Raw genomic sequence first — 19,395 nt, 5'->3', positions numbered from 1 at the left:
GTTTCCTGTATTTTACTTGACAGTAAAGCTAAGCTTTATCAGAATGTTAACAGCTTGAGAAACACATACCAAGGTCAAGTCAGTTCTCAAAACCACTCAGTTCCCCCTTCCTCACCCCCTGCCCCCCAGTCCGCGGCATAATTTTCTTTCTGACTTTACTATTGTTTGTGCCTTTCAGTGTTAAGGAAAGGCAAAAGACACCGAATAAGCTCCTGGAATCTTTCTCATGCTCTTAGAGAGAAAAGCCAAAATTCTGCCTCTTTATTGTATTTCTTGCACTAAAAGTGGGCAGCTCAGACCACGCGGCCAGAAATTGCTCAGAAGCTGTCTTTCCTCCACCTCTGAGAAGCGGAAGCCAGCCCGGCCTCAGCACCCCTGGGTTAGTTAGCAGTCACCCACCTCCACCTCTGAACTTCCCTTCGACTCCACAGAGGAGTCTCAAACAGCTTCTTTTAAACCAGCAAAGCATCACTGTCTCCTCGGTAATACAGGATGAGCATTCTCACAATGAACCGCTAAGAAACTCCAAACAATCAGGCTCACAGACAGTAGCTACAGGGATGAGGGCAGGGGAGCCACCTTTCTAAAGTCAAAGATCTTCAATGTCTCAACGAAAACACAGTATCCACTCCAAGACCCCTCAGCTTTCCTAGAGCTGAGACTCTGAGGCAAACTGCAGAAATGAACATGAAAGTGACAGAAACCTACTCACCAGGGAGAAGCTGAGGGCTCCACCTTCCCAGGACCAGGCTGTGAAGATCTGAAAGCAGATGCTGGCTCAGGCACAGCCCGCCTGGAATGTCAGTTTGAAACTTGAAAAGCAACGACCATACAGTCAGTTATTTCCCTCCATTCCCAATGATGTCCACACGATTGAGACTCAAAAAAAAAAAAAAAAAAAGGCGCACACCTCAATCTTCATTCTCATTGGAACGAGATGACTCATGCTGACTCACAGCCACCACTTCCTCTCCCGACATTCTCTTCATACTTGTGAGCTGGGCTGGTCCGTTCCCAGGGTCCTTGCAGCCCTTCCTGGAAGAACAGCCTTCCTGACCCCAGCAAGCAGACCCAGCCACTGCCCTACATGTAGCCCTGGGAGCCTACACTAGGGAAATGCTTTATTTAGGAGATCTGGGAACAGCTGAAAAAGAAAATGCATGAACTTCCTATGCATTTGAACCTCCAATAGACACTGAAATTTTGTAACGGATTGCAAAACTCCTGCACTAAACTGCTCTTTTCAGGGCATTTCAGGGGCAGAGAGGAATGAGGTATCATCTTCTTCTTCCAGGAGGTTAGTTTGCCCTAGTCATGCTTATTTCAGTGCACGTTTTCTCCTGCACGTCTTCCTCTGATAGAGTAATAAATCACGGGCTCTAAAATCACGATCTCTTCAAAGCTATTTATTAAGAGGTTGTGTGCCCTGTTTTTAGGATCAAGTGATATACAAAATCTCTTCAATCCATCTTTCAGGCTTCAAGACTATGCCAGATTTGAATATTCGAGTCCCAAGGAACGAAATGAAAGTAGAACCCTGGAAATCTTAAAAACCGTTGATGAATGTTTCTATGCAAGAACTGAGACTAGCCTCTGCCTCCCAGTTTTCTTTGGAATGATCCCGGGGGTGGGGCAGCCTTCCACAGCTTCCCACATTTTTAAATTATGAGAGGCAACGGAAGAGCAGAATCCGTGTGATGCTGAACAGCCTGTCAGCAGCCAAGAAGTGTGGCGATGGTTGCATCAGGCCCACCCTGGCTTCTGGAGGGTGACCCATGAAAGACCACGGGTGAACACCGGTGCCCTTCACCCTTGCTAACTTAGTACCTGTCACTATGCAGGCCACACTCTGATACCCCTAAAACCTAGAGAGCAAATGAGGAAATGATGTTCTGGAAGAGGACAGAAGACCCAGGCAAGCGGCATCTGTGTGCACCCGGGAGGGGTCAGGAAACCCATTCTCCGTTTACAGCTGGATTCATTTTAGGGAAATAATACTTGTTCATTACTCTAGATCCCAGTTCTTTCAACAGGACAATCGGGGCATTTTCTATCAGACAACACCAAGCGCTTTGAGGTCCCTGTGAAAGTTGCAGTATATTAGTCAACTGGCCAAATATTCGTGTTTCTGGCAGTGTTTTGGTTTTTGATTTTTTTCCAGGAGAGTGGAAAGCCTGTTGGTTTTCCGGAATTTCAGAACAGCTATGTGGTGCAGTTCGTTGCAGTGTGTTTTCTTTTGGGGGAGAGTGGGAATGGGGGTGGGTGCGGCGGGCTCATGTGCAGCCTGTCCTAAAGGGACACATCTTAGGACATGAGGCTCTAGCAGCCCCACGAGAAGCAGGCATTGATGCCAGGAGGCTGTGAGGGCTATTGAAGCAGGGATTATGAATTGTTATTTTTGTGCTAAATGTAGAAAGCCAGCCTCTACTTATGAAGACTTGTATTAGGTCAACTCATTAATCCCTGGGGGAACTGAAAAATTATTAATTGAAAAAAAAACACCAGGAATGAATTAAAGAAATTTGAAATAGTTGGGAAAGGTAGGTTCCAAGGGGTGGCCACTCCCTCCTGCCGGAAGTGCCCTACCAGAGGCGTCATTGCTTTACCAGTGGTTTCTTCCTCAGCCACGCTGTTTCAGTGAAGCTTCTGGAGTCTTCCAGGGCAAGACCTCCTCTTATAGCGGGAGCCTTGAGCCACCACCGTGGCAGGGCAGTGGAGCTGTGTACTGCATGTAGTGTTGCATCGGATAATCCCAGGAATACTGTGTCAATTCCTGATTGCCCCTCCTTCCAAAGCTCTTCTCATCCGGGCCAGGAAGTGGGAAGGGGCACCGGTGTGAGAAGGGGCTGCCATCAATACATTCATAAATAAATCATTCATTAAGGCAAATCAGCACCACCTCCCATGATTGTTAATACGGAATGTTCTAGAGAGGATTCACTTCTGCATAGTTGACCAGAAAGGAACCAACGATGACATTTTAAATGTGGCTACATGGAAACACGTTTTAAACATCGGCATGCTTTTTCCCCAATGAAAATAGCACTGGAAGAATTTAGGTTTCTGTGAATTAGGAAAATAAACAAGTTTCACTCCTAAAGACAGCGAACGGTCTGAAGACAGTGCATGCTAGCATTGTCACAGGATTCTTACAAATACTGATGGCTCACGTTTAAGAGTATTTAATATGTGCCAGTCAGTCTCCTAAACACACACAGGTATTATGACCTCTGATCCTCAAAATAGCCCTATGAGGAAGGTAGTGACATCATCCCCACTCCTAGCAAAGACTCCGAGGCACAGAGAAGGCCAGGAGCCTGCCCAGGGTTGCAGAGCCCAGATGTGAACCCAGGCCGTTTGGTGTCAGAGGCCACATTCCTAACCACCAGGCCACAGGGATTCCCAGGAAGGACTTTTTAAAAAACCTTTGCACACACATCCCCTTACCGCATGATGTGTTCTCCCAAATTCTGCAGGTATGTGTAAGGTAGACGTACTTTCTGTTCATTAGAGAAGTGAATAAAAACCCTAGCCTTGAAGTGCCCTACCCCTTAAGATGGTAACAATTCTCATTAATGGAAAGAGTCAATTAGAATTATCCACTGCCGCTTCCCAAAGAGTCCCATGAAGCTGCACATGCCGAGACCCTGCTCGCCTCACATGAGACACGAGGGTGGCAGGGAATATCCTCAGCGGCCCTCCTTTCACTTGACTAACAGGTCTCATCACCACCCTCCTTTCAGGGAGAAGATCCATCCCTCATTTCAAATCGAGCCCCTCCCCCTCTCTCCACCTCGCTTCTTCTCCAGGATTTTGCTCCGAATCACACATAGGCCCTCTCCTTCCATCCTCCTTAACCTTTTCCTGTCCACGGGCCTAAACACAGGCCCAAGTCTCCTCCATCTGCAAAACACCCTCCCTGGCCTTTGACCCTGTGAAACAGACCCCATGGATGCCCCCATGTTCATTCCATCCCTCCCTGTTGGCAGCAGCCTTGACGTTTGGTTGGAATTGACTCCACCCCCCCATACCCAGGGGAGAAATTTGATTGGATGAAGCAAAACAAGGGAATCCCACTGTGACTGATTCTGGGATGGGCTCCCGGGCCCATGTCAATTAGGGCATCACTACTTTTAGCCACAGTGATGGGCTCAAGGGTATGGCCATTGCCTCAGGGATGACAGAGAAGAATGCACAGAACTAAAGAGTCTCATTCTTGCTTTTAAGTTTCAAAAGTCGAGGCCAGGGTATTGTGAAGAGAGAAGAAAAGACTTGTAGGAGTGGGTGAAGCCAGGCAACAATGCACAGCTGTGCATGTTGTACACTGCACAACCCCAGGGGGTAAGTTCCCCTGTAAGTGGCAGGGCTGGTCACAGTACCAGGTGATACCTCTCCAAGACCTCTCCATGATCCCACAGGCTGGGCAATGAAGAGAGCTGGGGGAAAGGAACAGAGGAAAGAGTGTGAACCCTGCCCCCAACCCCAATGGCTTGGGACAGAGAAGCTGTGCCACTCACCCCAGAGCAGCTCAGGGACTCTTAGAACAAAGGGACATGATGGACATTGGAATGATGGGAGGTTAGAGTATAATTGGCAGTGTTTTTTCCATCCTTGGTGGAACTGAACTCAGTGGTGCTTTTAAAATTGAGGGCATCTTCAATTAGATGGAATATAGTCTGTAAAGCCAGGAGGCTGGAGGAGTTCCCAGAAGGACGAGGGTAGAAAAAGGAAGCAAGAACTGAGCCCGGGGCCCTGCATCTTTCAGGGGTCAGGGGGTGACGAGGAGTGACGAGGAGTCAGCAGGAAAGGAAAGGAGGCAGCGTCGGGAGGAGAGGACAAGGTGGGAGGAAGACAAGTGAAGAAGGGGCTTTAAGAGGAGAGAATGATCACCTGTAAATCACTGCTGAGAGGTCACGTGAGGTGGGGACGGAGAGCATCAGTGAATTCGGCAAGAGGAGGTCTTGTTGGGGAGGATGGGGTAAAGGTCTGGGTGGAGTTGAAGAAAGGGTGAGAGAGACAGAAGACAGTGAGAAGAGGCACCACTTTCGAGAAATGGAGCTAAAACTGGAGGGGAAATGGGGTCAAGAGAAATTTCCTTTTCCGTTAAGATGAGAGAAATAATAGCTCGTCTGTATACTCACTGAAAGAAATGAGTTACCAGAAAGGAAAAAATTGATGCTACAGGAGAGAACCAGAGGGAAAAAGAATTTGGTCAAGTAGGAGGAGGGACCAGACCTACTGCACATGGGGAAGGCTTGGCCTCCGTGAGGGAGACCCCATGGGCAGCACAGGATATTGACCAGTGGGGAGGGCCAGTGCAGACCTGATTTACATCCTCTTGTGTGTTTCATCATTTGTAATAAAAGAAAAATGACGTCAATTTTTAAAATGCAGTGACAAGTAGTACACGATTCTAGTCTTTCTATGAAAAACCCTAAAACGTTACAGCTGAGACTAATGTCCCCTTTGATGTGGAGGTGGCACTTTTCACTATGGTAATGGGATGCGTTAGAGGGACAGAAGAGGTAGGATTTGGGATGTGGAGAAGAAGCATGAGAAAGGGAAGACAGTTCCTAGAGAGAATTGCCAGCGGTGGCCCAGGTGGGATGGAGGATCAAGCCCAGTTCCCCAAAGGGAAGGCTGCTGGGAAAATATCGGTGAGATAGAGCACACCCTGCTGTGGGGCTGGACACCACAGACAGACTCCAAGGGAATGGGCTGCTATCTGCAAAGAGCTGGGGAAGCCAGCGGTGCTGAAGGGCTGGGCGCAGAGCTTCCTGGGCTCCGCTGGGACACGACTGAGGATGCAAAAGTACTAGTCTACTCCTAAATAGCCCCGGCACACTCACATGCACACACTTGGCCTTGAGATCCACCCAAGTTACGTGTATCAATAGTTACTCCTTTTTCTTTCTAAGGCTATTCCATTGCATGGATATACCATTGGTTGTTTATCCATTCACCTGTTGAAGGACTGAACTGGTGTTGACAAAGAAAGCTGCTGTGAACATTTGTGTACAGGTTTTTGCATGGACACGAGTTTTTATTTCTCTGTTGTAAATTCCCAGCAGTGGGATTGCTGGTTCATATGGTAACAGATATATAGATACAGATATAGATATCTTTATCTTTATAAGATGTATAGAGATATAGCTATATCTTTCTAAGAAACTGCCAAATTGTCTTCCAGAGTGGCTGTACCATCTATTCTGCATCTCCACCAATGTGTGTATGAGGGACCAGTTGCTCCTTATCCTTACCAGCACTGCTATTGTCAGTATTTTTTTTTTAAATTTTATTATTTATTTATTTATTTATTTATTTTTGGCTGTGTTGGGTCTTCGTTTCTGTGCGAGGGCTTTCTCTAGTTGTGGCGAGCGGGGGCCACTCTTCATCGCGGTGCGCGGGCCTCTCACTATCGCGGCCTCTCTTGTTGCGGAGCACAGGCTCCAGACGCGCAGGCTCAGCAATTGTGGCTCACGGGCCTAGTCGCTCCGCGGCATGCGGGATCTTCCCAGACCAGGGCTCGAACCCGTGTCCCCTGCATTGGCAGGCAGATTCTCAACCACTGCGCCACCAGGGAAGCCCTATTGTCAGTATTTTTTATTTTAGCTGTTCTGGTGGGTGAGCATAGTCTCTCCTCATAGCTTAATTTTATATTTCCCTAATGACTAATGAGGTTGAATATCTTTTCATGTGCATCTTGTCATCTGTGTATCTTTTTGGGTGAACTGTCTGTTCAAATCTTCCACGTGCTTTTTAATTGGATTATTTGTGTTCTTACCGTTGACTTTAGAGCTGCCTTTATACATTCTGGATGCAACATTTTAAATCGGATATGTGATTTGCAAATATTTTCTCCAGACTGTGGCTTGTGTTTTTCATCCTCTTTCACAGTATCTTTTACAGGGCAGAACTCTTTATTTTGATGAAGTCCAATAGATTGATTTCTTTCTTTATGGATTGTGCTTTTGTGAGAAATCTTTGCCTAACCTTAGGTCTAGGTAATGAAAATTTTCCTCCTGTTTTATTCTAAATGTTTTAGAGTACTGTATTTTATAGTTAGATCTATGATCAATTTTAAGTTAATTTTTTACAAAGTGTGAGGTTTAGATTAAGGTTCTTTTTTGTTTGTTTGATTTTGGTTTTTGCCTGTGGACGTCCAATTGTTCCAACACCATTAGTTGAAAGGATGATTCTTCCTTTGATAATTTTTTTTTGGAGATCAGTTGGCCATATTTGTGTGTACCTGTATTGGACTTCCTGCTCTGTTTCATTGATCTATGTATTCATCCCTTCCCCAATATCACACAGTCTGAATATCATGCAGTCTGAATGATGTCTTAAATCCAGGTAATGTATTCCTCCAACTTTACTTTTCTTTCTCAAAATTGTTTTAGCTATTGCTGTTTCTTTCTATACAAATTTTAGAGTCAGCTCTTCTGTATCTATAAAAAAATCCTGATGGGATTTTGAAAGGAAATGCACATCATCAATTGGGGAGAATTCACGTCTTTACTATGTTGAGTCTTCCGATCTGGGGTCACAGCATGTCTCTCCATTGGTTTAGGTCTTCCGGATAGTCTTTATAGTTTGGTGTCTCCCATGTATGAGGTAAAAATTCTCTTCACTCCAGAGTGTGGGTTTAGTCATTCTCCAAAAGTTCTCTTATCATCTTCAGAAAGTCCCAAATTTAACAACTATAGATTATTAAAAAGATAGTGAATATAGTTCCCTGTACTATACAGTAGGTCCTTAGATCAGCTGTTCTTAATTTTGGGTGCGCAAAGATGCCTTTGAGGGTCTGACAAAAGCTACAGATGCCTCTGCTAAAGAGCCATAGAAGGATACACAACACAAAATTTTGTACACAAAGACCGTGGGTTCTAATTCTGGATGCCTTAGGTGTCCAGGCATTGTCGGGGTTGGAATCCCTGGACCAGATGATCTCAAAGGTCCACTCCAGTTCTGAACTTTCCTGTTTACTTGGACTCACAGCCTGGTATGAGGCGATATCTGACACAGTAGGCAGTAACCTGATTCTTTAGGTGCAAAAAGAATCCAGCATCTCAAGTTTGCATCTTTTCCTCATGTGAATTAAAATATGAAGGAACCTCAGAACTGAGGATGGTTTGGTTGATGGCAAGGGCCAGCAACCTTGCAAACTCTAGTTCTCCAGGAAACAGGGGCCCAAGAGCAGAGCAGAGGGCTGTTGCTAAGTGCCAGCTAGGAGCTCTGGCCACGGGGAGCTGCAGGTCTGACCCTGGTCTATACCACAGGGAGCACGGGCACACAGGGCCTTTCCAAGAAGGAGAAGTTGTAAAAAGCAGCTGTCCTCCTCAGAATGGCACAGACGCTCATCTCTTGGAAACACCAACTCAAATAAACCACATTCCATTCTCTCTGATTCATTCACTTGGAACCAGATGAGCCTCTGCCAGCACCTCTGCGGAGAGTAGAGCCAGGAGCCGTATTTTACAACTGCTCAAGGTCAGTCCTGGCACCTCATCTTTTACACCCCCAAAAGCACCGTATTAGACTTAAACTGACAACATTCTTGCTGTTCAGTGACCCCCGTCACTGTCAAGTGGTAAAAATGAAGAAGAAAAACAAAACACTTGATGTGGCTATCTAGAAGTTTTTCTAATAAAGATCATTTGTGAGCATGGATTATAATTTGGGCTTAATTATTGTTTGTACAATAATGATAGTCTCAGTCTTGTATCTTGGGTATGCAATCAAACACTAATCTATTTTGGGGGAAGGGATTTTGCAGATGTAATGAAGGCCAAGTCAATTGACCTTAAGATAAGGGCATATATGGCTGGGCCTGACCCCGTTAGGTGAGTTTCCCCTGGCTGAAAGCAGAAGAGGAAGTCAGAGACTCAAAGCACAAGGGGGTCATGTGCTCAGGAATGAGAGCAGCCTTTAAGAGCTGAGAGCCAGAAAGGAAACAGGAACCTCAGATCTACAGCCACAAGGAACTGGATTCTGTCACCAAACCAAGTGAGCTTAGAAGTGGATTTTCTTCCAAAGCCTCCACACAAGAGCGCAGCCCAGCTAACACCCTGATTTCATTGGGTAAGACTCTGCTCAGAGAACACAGTGAGCTCTACCCAGACTTCTGACCCACAGAACTGTGAACTCATAGTAAATAAGTGTTCTTTTAAGCCACCAGTTTATGGTAATTTGTTACACAGAATTGGAAAACTAATACACCCAGCCCATTTGCAAAATGGAGACAATAATAGTTCCAGACTCACAGGGTTATATGGGAATTAAAAGTTAATATATGTAAAGTGCATGGAATAATAAGGACTATCTCTAAGTAATGTCTATTAGTCATAGATGCCATTGACTTGGTAAAATCGTTGACTACTTGAAAGTTCTCCCATCAATACAGTATTTGAGTCACAGGATACACTCAAAAGTCTAGAATTTGTAATGAGTTAATCACATACTAAATATGCATCACCTTTGAAAACTCAGTACTTATGAATGAGCTGCACGGTTACAAAAAATTATGTAACAAAGCAGACTGTAATAGAGAAGATGTCAGACTATATGGCGCAAAATACAAGACTTTTGGAAACTCAACCATCCAACAAATATTCAGTTAATGCTTGCCAGAGGCCAAGTACTGATGCAGGTCCTGGGGACACAGCAGGAAAAAAGACACAAAGATCTCTATTCTCATGAAGCTAACATTCTGGTGGGATGAGACAGAAAATAAGGGCATGCAAAAAATCCAGGCTAGCAATATGAACTGTGCAAAAATTTAACATAGGGTGGAAGAATACTACTTGAGACGAGTAGACCATCTAGAAGGGCCATTCTGGAGAGGTCCATTTAAGCTAAGTTCTGAATGATGGCCAGGAGCCAACCAGCAGCATTCGGGGACAAGCAACCAGCTAGAGCCTAGGCCCTCAAGGCAAAAGGGAGTGAGGTGTGTCTCGGGACCTCAGAGAGGGCCAGCAAGGCTGATGCTTGGTAAGCAACAGGGAGGAAAGAATGGGCTTGGGAAAGGGGCAAGGAAGGAGCTCAGATTTTATGCAAGGTCAACGAGGAGACACTGGAGGGTTTTAAACAGAAGAGTGACATGGTCTGCTTTGGATTTTCTGAGGCTAACTCTTACTGCTAAGTGTAAAGCCCTGTGTAGGACCAAGTGGAAACAGGAAGTGCAGTGAGTCCCGTTGGGAGTCTGATGATTGCGGCAGAGATAGAGGATGAGGACCTACCAGAGTTAACTGTTTGGAGGTAAAGCTGATGAATGGGTTGGATTTGGGGGCAGTGAAGGAGAGACATTCATCAAACACAACCCTTAGATTTTTGGTTTGAGCAACTGAGAGGTGCCCTTGACTGAGATGGGAAGGTTGAGAGAGAAGGCAGTTTGGGGCGGGGAGAAATAGAGAGTTCTTGCTTTGGCTGTCTTAATCTGCACGTGCCTATCAGACATCCATGTGGAGATGTTAGCAGGTCTGGATTTCTGGGGAAAACTCAATGTTGGAGGCAGATTGGAGAGTGTGTCCTAGAGAGGGAATTAAAGATCTGGTCTGGATGACAGAGAGAGATAATGTGTAAAAACAGGAATGGAGGCCAGAGCCCTCGGCCAGTGAGGTTGGAAGGAAACCAAGACAAACAGTGCTCAAATGGGGAAGGTATTATATCACGGGGTTCGGTGGACGCTAGTGAACATAGCATGATACCGTTCGTCCTGGCAAACATATTATTAGTTACTGTTTGTATCAGCTGTCTCTGATTTGCTGAAGACAGACTACACTCTTGAAATGTTAACAAGAAAAACATAAAGCAAAAGTATTATTAAGAGCCAAGGCAGTGAAAATCCTCCATTCTTGGCAAACAGGAAGAACTTATGAATGGTTTTTTTCCGTTGTAAATAGCGGCAAATGATAGTCTTCATCATTTTGCAGGATTTGGCATAACTGGGAAGTTTCTTAGGCTTGATAACTGGTGAAACAAAACCAAACAAAACCCTTAGTGTCTAAATAGTTCTTTGGTCTGAGACATACTGCCAAGACATCAGATGGAGACTATTCCTCAGATGTACCATCTTGATTTAGAGCCGAGTGATTTTTTTCAACAGCAACATTAGCTTCTTAATTTTCATTTCATTTCACATGGACACGTACACCCCCAAGCAATCTGAGTTTGCCCCTTGAAAAGCTCATAATTTAAAAAACTGTGTTGAAAAAAAATCAGCACACTTCCTGATGGCCAGTAATGGGTTATAACGTGTCATCAAACATGAACTTGAGATAGTGCATTCATCTATAGTGGCTCTTAGTGGAAACTTACGAGTTAAATCTCATATCTAATAGGGACCAGCCCCACCAAGGGCTTGAGAAGGAGTTACCGGTGAAAGCACTCTGGTCCCGGGGACCGCTCAGCGCAACCTCACAGGCATTGCCCGTCTCCATTTAGTCCAAGTCATGGCAGGCTCTGCCGCGTGTCTTCCTGCCTCTGGCCTGCCAGGTACCACTCCCTTCTCTGATCTGTTTCTTTCACTTTTGTGATGAGACAAAGCCACAGATCTGATTGGGCCACCCTCCTGCTTTCATATCTGCACAGCTTTTTGGGGTCCAGGGCTTAAGGGTTTTTTCCTGAGTCAAAAAGATTCTGATTAGAACCTGGCTCCCAAATAAGTGGCCTTGCAAAGTGACCTTCCTGAGTCTTTGTTCCCTCATTTGTACCTTGAGAATAACCATGGTCACAAGAGAGTCTTGTCACAGCATTTTGGTGTGGATTAAATAATAATGCAGGTGTAGCACCTAGCAGAGAGCTGAGCCCTTAGTAAGCACCCAGCAAGTGACAGGTCTTTGTAGTGGGTATGCTGTCATTTTGTCTAAGAGCACTATTGCCTGGTGGACCCTCCCCTACCCACTTTATTTGGCCCTGGTGGTTCTATCATCCTAGTGTACCTCCCACCTGACCTAAACCACCTATCACACAGTGGGGGAGTACATCAGCCAGAAGTCGATCTGGTTGCATATTACTAGAAAAAAGAAACAAGTGTTTAAATTAGGATTTTATTTCCCACTCATGTAAAAGCAGTCTGGCACAGGTATCAGGGGCCGACGTGGCAGGCCCAAAATATCACTAGGACCTTGGGCTCCTATCTTTCTGATATACCATCCTGGAGCATAGCTTTCAATGTCAAAGTGACCTCATGGTCCAAGATGGCTGCTGGAACTCCAGCCAGCAAATCTATATTCTCCATCTTGACATTAGGAGGAAGTGAGGGAAGACAAAAAAGTGTATAATGCCTCCCCCAGCCCCACCACTATGGAGTCTTACTGAAAGTTCTAAATAATAGTTCCACATGTAGAATTAAATTTCATGGCCTCTCCCAGCTGCAAGCTAGTCTTGGAAATGTCTTCTTTTCACTGGATACATTGCCAGCTGAAGTATAATCTGGTTTTGAGTTAAGCAAGAAGGGAAGATGAGATGTCAGTTGTCAACTAGCAGTAACCCCATGGCATAGCCAGGCTGAGCCATCAATGCCCTTCCATGGGATCCAGTCTATGACAGTGCAAGAGAGGGGATCCACATTCCCTGTGGACCACAGGCTGGAGGGGCACAGTCCCACACACGGTGGGCACTGGCAACACAGAGACGAACGTGAGCCAGGGAAGGGATAGAGCATGAGCCTGAGTGAGGCTCCCAATGGATACCCCTCTCCCCTTCCCGCTTTCCTGTTTTACTGTAATCCTTTACCCCTCCCTCTAAACTGAAAGGTCCTAAAGGGAAAATCCCCTCCAACCCACATGCACACTCCTACAGGTGACCATCAGTGTTGGTCACTGGGTGATGGAAAGAACAGAAAATGTACTCAGGTTTGGCAAATGAAAAATATATCCCAACAGGATGTGAGCAAGGGCTGTAGAGTCAGCCTGCTGGGTTTGACTCCTCTGCTTCCATTGTTCCATTGTGTGAAAGAGATAAAAATAATAATGAAAACTCTCTCCAGGGATAATCCACAATGCCTGGCACCGTGTAAGACCTCAGTAGATGTTGGCCATTCATGTTATTATTATTACTGCATGCCAGGGACTCTGAGATGCACTTATATTTTTTTTTAACGTTGTAACAGCATTTGTACTATATGACAGGTTGTGATTAATTAGCAGAGGGGTTTTTTTTTTTCCCTTGGTGGTGCATAAGATCATGGTCTGTTTTACAATCAATGGTGTCTGAGAGTCAATGGAATTGTTATCATCAGGAAAGGAACAGAGAGAGTTTAGAAATTCAGGGCCTTGTAAAGTCAAAAAAAGTCAACTGCTTCTAGATGCCAAATAGTAAGAGCTGAGCCTGGGATGGTCATTGAGTGACAAAGGCCTAAGTGACTCGGAAAGAGAGGAAGAGAAAGGCATGGCCTTCCCCACACCATGTTTCAGAAAGACTCAGGGGAGCTACCATTCGATCAAAAGAGAGAGAAGTTAGAGGCAAGAAAGGAAGGAAATAAAGCAGGTCTGAGACCAATGTCTTGGCAAGAACTCTGGGTATGCTTGTAGCCATGTGGAACTGACTAGAAGCAAATAGATCAGAAGCTGACTGTGTATTCTTTTTTTTTAACCTGAATTGTCAAAGAAACCATGAGCTTAAAAAAAGCATTTGATATAATGGACTATCATTCAGCCATGAAAAGGAATGGATTACTGATGCTACAACATGGATGAACCTTGAATACAGGAGCTAAGTGAAAGAAGTCAGACATAAAAGATCACACACTGTACCATTCCATTTATATCCAGAATAGGCAGGTCCACAGAAATAGAAAGCAGATTAGTGGTTGCCAGGGGCTGGGGGGAGGGCGGGAATGGGAAGCAAGTGCTGGATGGAGAGAGCATTTCCTTTTGGGGTTATGACCATGTTTTGGAACTAGAAGTGATGGTGGCACAGTGCTGTGGTTGTACTAAATGCCACTGAATTATGCATTTTTAAGTGGTTACTTTTATATTATGTGAACTTCACCTCAATTTTTAAAAAGCATTTACTATTCAACTATGGAATTCCAAGCTGTCAGCATCAGGAGGTGGGCTGGAAACACTGTGCTGCCCCAACTCAGGGCAGGTTCCCAACCCACATGATATACAGCCAGGGGCCCCAGAGAACAATGGATGGGGAGGCCCCCCAAAGATGAACCCACAGATGGTGGGACCCTGCACCTCAGAGGAGGGGTCTCACTCTATCTGCCTGGAAGACTTCAGAATTTCTGGACTAGGAGCCCCTGGGTACCTACCATCATCCCCTCTTGGAATGGCAGTGCTGATGTCATTATCCTGCTCCTATTGCACTGAGGGAAACTGGGCTGTGTGGAGCAGCTCTTTTATCTTACTGCTTTATTTTGTGTTTATAGGCTGCTGGGACACTGCTAAGAGATTGCCATGCCTCACCTGGAGATCCAGGAACATTCTACCACATATAGCTTAAGTTGTGGTCATGGCAGCGACTGCTGGCTGCCTAACCCTATATCTGCTCTCCTTTTGCCCCCAATAATGGAGCTCTTGATTTTCAGTTGGGCACAGGATAATTCTTCCGAGAACAATTCTGCATTTGTTAGTCCCCCTTGCGGCTGGTATGGCCACCACCTGAGGAGGGCAGGATGATGAGCTGGAAGGGGCCTGAGTTAGCTAAGTTGGGCAGCTGCCATGTAACTCTAGACTGCCTGCCTCTGGGTTTCTTTTCCATGAGAGAATAAAACTTCTTGTGTTTGAGCCTCTGTTGTTGGAGGTTTCTGTAATGTACAACTAATTCTAATCATAACTGATACAGTGGCCTCTATCCTAATCAACCGATCAATCATTTGGGTACCTAAACATAGGAGTCTGCAATGCAGTCTCAACTCCACCATCATTTGGGATTTGATGAACCTCCTCATTCTCTTAGAACTTTCCAAATTGGCCAGGCACACTGTTGTACAGCAGATCTCTAGAATGCATTCATTGTGCACAACTGAAACTTTATACCAATTTTCCCCCTGTTCCCAACCCCTGCAAGCACCATTCTACTCTCTTCTTCTATGAGTTTGACTATGTTAGGTACCTCATATAAGTTGAATCATGCAGTATTTGTTCTGTGACTGGCTTATTTCATTTCGCATAGAGTTCTGCAGGTTCATCCATGTTGTCACAAATGGCAGGATTTTCTTCTTTTTTAAAGTTGAATAACATTCCATGGCATGTATATACCACATTTGCTTTATCCTTTCATCTGTCGATGGACATTTAGAGTGTTTCCACACCTTGGCTATTGTGGTTAATGCTGCAATGAACAAAGGAGTGCAAATATCTGTTTGAGATCCTGATTTCAATTATTCTAGATAAATACCCAAAAGTGAGATTGCTGGATCATATGGTGGTGCTTTTTTTTCAATTTTAAGAGAATAGATCTCATGATAAATACTCTCATCACAATTTTTAAAAAGGAAGAAAGAAAGGAAGGAAGGAAGATCTCATTGTCTGCAACAAACAGTATATAAACTATATTTTTTAAAAAGTTGATCAGGGCACTAACAGTTTCTAGCAAAATGATCCCACAATTCCATACTAGAAATTGCAAAAAAGAACTTACCAAGTGCAGGCAAGATGGTCACCTCTGACCTCCCTGGACCCTGGAGTTTCTAGACAGATCTACAAAGCAGTAAAGGAAAACAGCATTGATTACTACATCTTCCTGTTCAACGTAGGCTTGAAAAACTATTGAAAATTACCTTAATTTTACTCAGAACATTTCTTAACGTGTCCTGAAGAGGAAATTCACTTCTGACATAGAATACAAGATTTTAATTTTGTTTTCATATTGCTTTTGTTTTGTTTTCATTTCATAGGCAATTTTATCTACTGATTACCCAACTGACACTAGTTTCTGTTTAGTATTTATCTCATTAATGGTGAGAGAATACTGTCAAAAAAACAAAATTCAACCAAGTAAATGTGAAGATCTAATTGGCTTTCTTTGGCAATTCATAAATTGGGCAACATCCCTTCTAGCAACCTTCTAGAGTTGTACAAAATGGAAGGTTTTTATAGAAAAGAGGGTGGGGCAAGAAGGTTATTAGCAAAAGAAAAGAAAGAGTTATTCGGGGCCAGGACTTCTACTCTTGGGACTGGAAGGGGAACGCAAGGGTCTTTATCCTGCAGATTTCCTCACTAGTGTTGATCGATAAATTTCAGATTGACTATTTTGAAGGTCACATTTCTGGGAGGGGTTGAAACTGTAATTAAGTCTCGGTGTGCTGTCATGGGGGGCAAATGACTCCATTTTTCTTTTTTCTTTTTTTTTTTTAACAATACAGTAATCAAGATAGCAGCTGCTGCTTGGAGAACCAGAGCTTCTTTTATCAGATGTTCTTAAAGCTGGAGGGAAAGTATCAAGTCTTGAAACCATGTATATTTTAATATAAAGTTTATTGTTTTATGATTGTAGGAATTATAAATGTTGCCTGGGGATAATCTAGAAAATACAGAGGAGTAGAGACCATTAATCTCACCTCCCAAAGCCAAAGCGCTATTAATATTTTGCTGCATTTCCTTCCGCTCATGCATATTCTCTCTCTCTCTCTTTCTCTCTCCCCTGGTTTACATAGTTGTAGTCACACTGTATACATAACTTTGTGCCCTGCTTTATTTCACTTAACACAACAACATAAGCATTATTCTCCATTATTAAAACTCCCTAGTGCCCACAGTGGAGCGCTATTTTCATGGTAAAACTTCGATGGTCCTCAAAGGGATCATCACACCCAGTCTTCATCACACACAGGCAAGTTCCCTCCAAAATTGAAGGCTGCTCCTGGTCTGCTGAACAGGACCCAGAACTAAGACAGTCACAGGAAGACAGACTCAGAACTAAGACAGATAGGAATGACATGCCCAGACTTGTTCAGCTGCCCACTCCCAGGGACCAGTAGTTTGTTGCCTGCTAAGCAACCCCATTAATACAGAAGTTCTTTCCTGCAGAAACATACACTGGCTTTGAACCAAGGAGGCAGGCTCATGGCACAGCACCCCCAGGGGGATAAAATCCAGACACCGAAAGAAAAAGGAAACTATACCATCGATTGTGTGGTGGGATAGTGAGACTGCTCATTTTAGTTTCCAGAAAAGAAAAGAATTGTCCTAATTCACAGTCCTGGCATGGTGAAGACTGCCCAACAACCAGGTCCCCACCTGTAACACGTGGCAAGCACGTGGCAAACACACTTGAGGTTACAGACAGCCTGTGGACCTGGACGAGGGGAGACAGCAGGCATGATGCAATGAGCAGCCCCCGGCATGGACCACAGAAGGGACCCTGGTGAGGCTCCCTGGTGTCTGATTTGACTTCTCTGAAGCAAAACATCTTTTCTGCAAAAATGCAGCACCGTGAGGGCAGGCTCTGCGTATATGTTCATTTCTGTGCTCCCAGCGCTTAGCATATTCCTGGCACATATTGTAGCATTTGATATAGTTCGTTGAAGAATGACTCTTTTCAAACTCCCTTAAATGTTGACAATTAGAACTCAGTGCTTGAGTTCACAAGCATTTTCCTGTGAAGGAGCACATATACCTGGGTAGGGTATGCCTTCCTGGTTGTCTGTCCCTCAACTGACCGCCTCCCCAGGGTGAGGTGACCTTGGCTTCGGCAAAAGAAGAGCGGAAGGACATGGGAAGGTGGACATTATCCTGAAGAATGGAGATGCAAGTGACTGTGTATGAACAATGTTGCCTGCCTTTTCAGTAAACAAAGGACGTTGCAGCCATCCAGCCATCACATTACAGCAGCTCTGAAGGTAAGCCCTGAGGGAACTCAGGGTAGAAAAAGGATACCCCCCCCATCTAGCAGTCAGCTGCTGCAGCCACCCCCAGTGGTGCACCCTGAGGAGACTCAGGATGAAAGCACAGGATGCTGGCCACAGATAGCTGAGGTGCATATCAAGGAATGATTTCAGTGAGCCCAGACTCTTGCATCTTCCCATACATAGAAAAGCACTGAATTCCTTAACTAGAGATGTCTGATTTTCTTTAATTAACAGTAATCTTTTGATGTTCCCACTACCCAGTCTTTGTGCAAAAACTCCTATATATCCTGGCTCCTTCCCTTGCCTCTTCAGAGCAGTCCCTCAGAGTTATCTGAGATGCTGTGTCCTGGGCTTAAGTACTCAGTTTTGTCTGCCAAATAAAACATAATTCTCAACTTTTAGGTTGTGTTTTTTTTTTTTTTTTCAGTCAACAGACCATATTTCAAAAGTTTGCTTCGGCATACCTGTCTCCTTTAAATCTCTTCTTCTCTGTTTCTTACTCTCTTATCTTCCCCGAATTCCCAGGACCCAGAACTCAGGCTAGTCCTATTAATGCTAACGGTAAGCCGTGTTAAGAGTGAACTATATCTTTGGTGAGCTGGCCTGGGTGCAATTTATATCATTTTATTTCTGGGAAAACACAATGACAGTTATGACTTTAAAAGAATACCTGGGACCACATGTAAGCTCGTAAGTCAGGAGTCACTTGTCTGTAGAATTGTATGGGCATCTGGACCAATCAAGAGTTGTTCTGACTGGTGGTTGCTAAGGGGGAGAGGGGTGGGAGAGGGTAGGAATGGGAGTTTGGGATTAGCAGGTTCAAACTGGTATATATAGAATAGATAAACAACAAGGTCCTACTGTAGAGCACAGGGAACTTATATTCAATATCCTGTGATAAAACATAATGGAAAAAAATATTAAAAAGAATGTCTATATATGTGTAACTGAGTCACTTTGCTGTACAGCAGTAATTAACACAACATTGTAATTCAACTATACTTCAACAAAAATTAAACTTAAAAAAAAAGAGTTGTTCTGGAATCTTCCCTACCCTGGGAGACAAGGAGGCAAGGGGGTCCATCTGCAGTGCAAACGTGTTCTCTCTGCATTAGGAAAAATAGACAATATATACAGATAGACGTATCCTTATAAGTAAGGAAAGGATAACCACATTCTAAAATGGAAACAATCATTATTCTCCCCATAATCATCATCACAATTATCTCTCTGGTTGATATGAGCACAGCTCTTACTGTGCCCCTGACACTATGCTAAGGAACATTCTTCTTTTCATATAATTCTCCAGTGGCTTTCTAAGGTGGGCACTTTATAAATGAGGAAACTGAGGCCCAGAGATATTCAGCAGCTCACCCAAGGGGACCCAGGAGTGCTAAGGCAAGGACCCACACCTAGATGGTCTTCCTCCAGGACCTGGACTCCTAACTATTCATTATTTTAAGGAAGACAGAAGCCAGGCAGATGGCACTCCAGGACTCATTTAAGCCCCTGGCAGAGCAAGGTGGGTCTGGGACTCTCCGAGTTACTCCATGCTTGCCTCTCTTATTCTCCACAGTGGCCCCAGACGGTGCCAA

General features: G+C 44.5%; 1 long non-coding RNA gene across 4 annotated transcripts in view; it reads right to left on the bottom strand.

Annotated features, from left to right (window-relative positions):
- The window catches only part of LOC133105130 (uncharacterized), a 151,791-nt gene extending 150,921 nt beyond the window's left edge, over positions 1-870 (bottom strand). For all 4 annotated transcript variants that reach the window (XR_009703807.1, XR_009703806.1, XR_009703805.1 and 1 more), the window contains exon 1: positions 713-870. This is a non-coding gene — a long non-coding RNA (uncharacterized LOC133105130). The remainder of the gene's footprint in view (positions 1-712) is intronic.
- Positions 871-19,395: the final 18,525 nt, after the last annotated feature.

The sequence above is a fragment of the Eubalaena glacialis genome, chromosome 14 (assembly GCF_028564815.1).
Source record: "Eubalaena glacialis isolate mEubGla1 chromosome 14, mEubGla1.1.hap2.+ XY, whole genome shotgun sequence".
In the NCBI taxonomy this organism is placed as follows: domain Eukaryota; kingdom Metazoa; phylum Chordata; class Mammalia; order Artiodactyla; family Balaenidae; genus Eubalaena; species Eubalaena glacialis.
The sequence above is the reverse complement of the archived record's forward strand: the minus strand, read 5'-3'. Positions and strand labels throughout refer to the sequence as shown.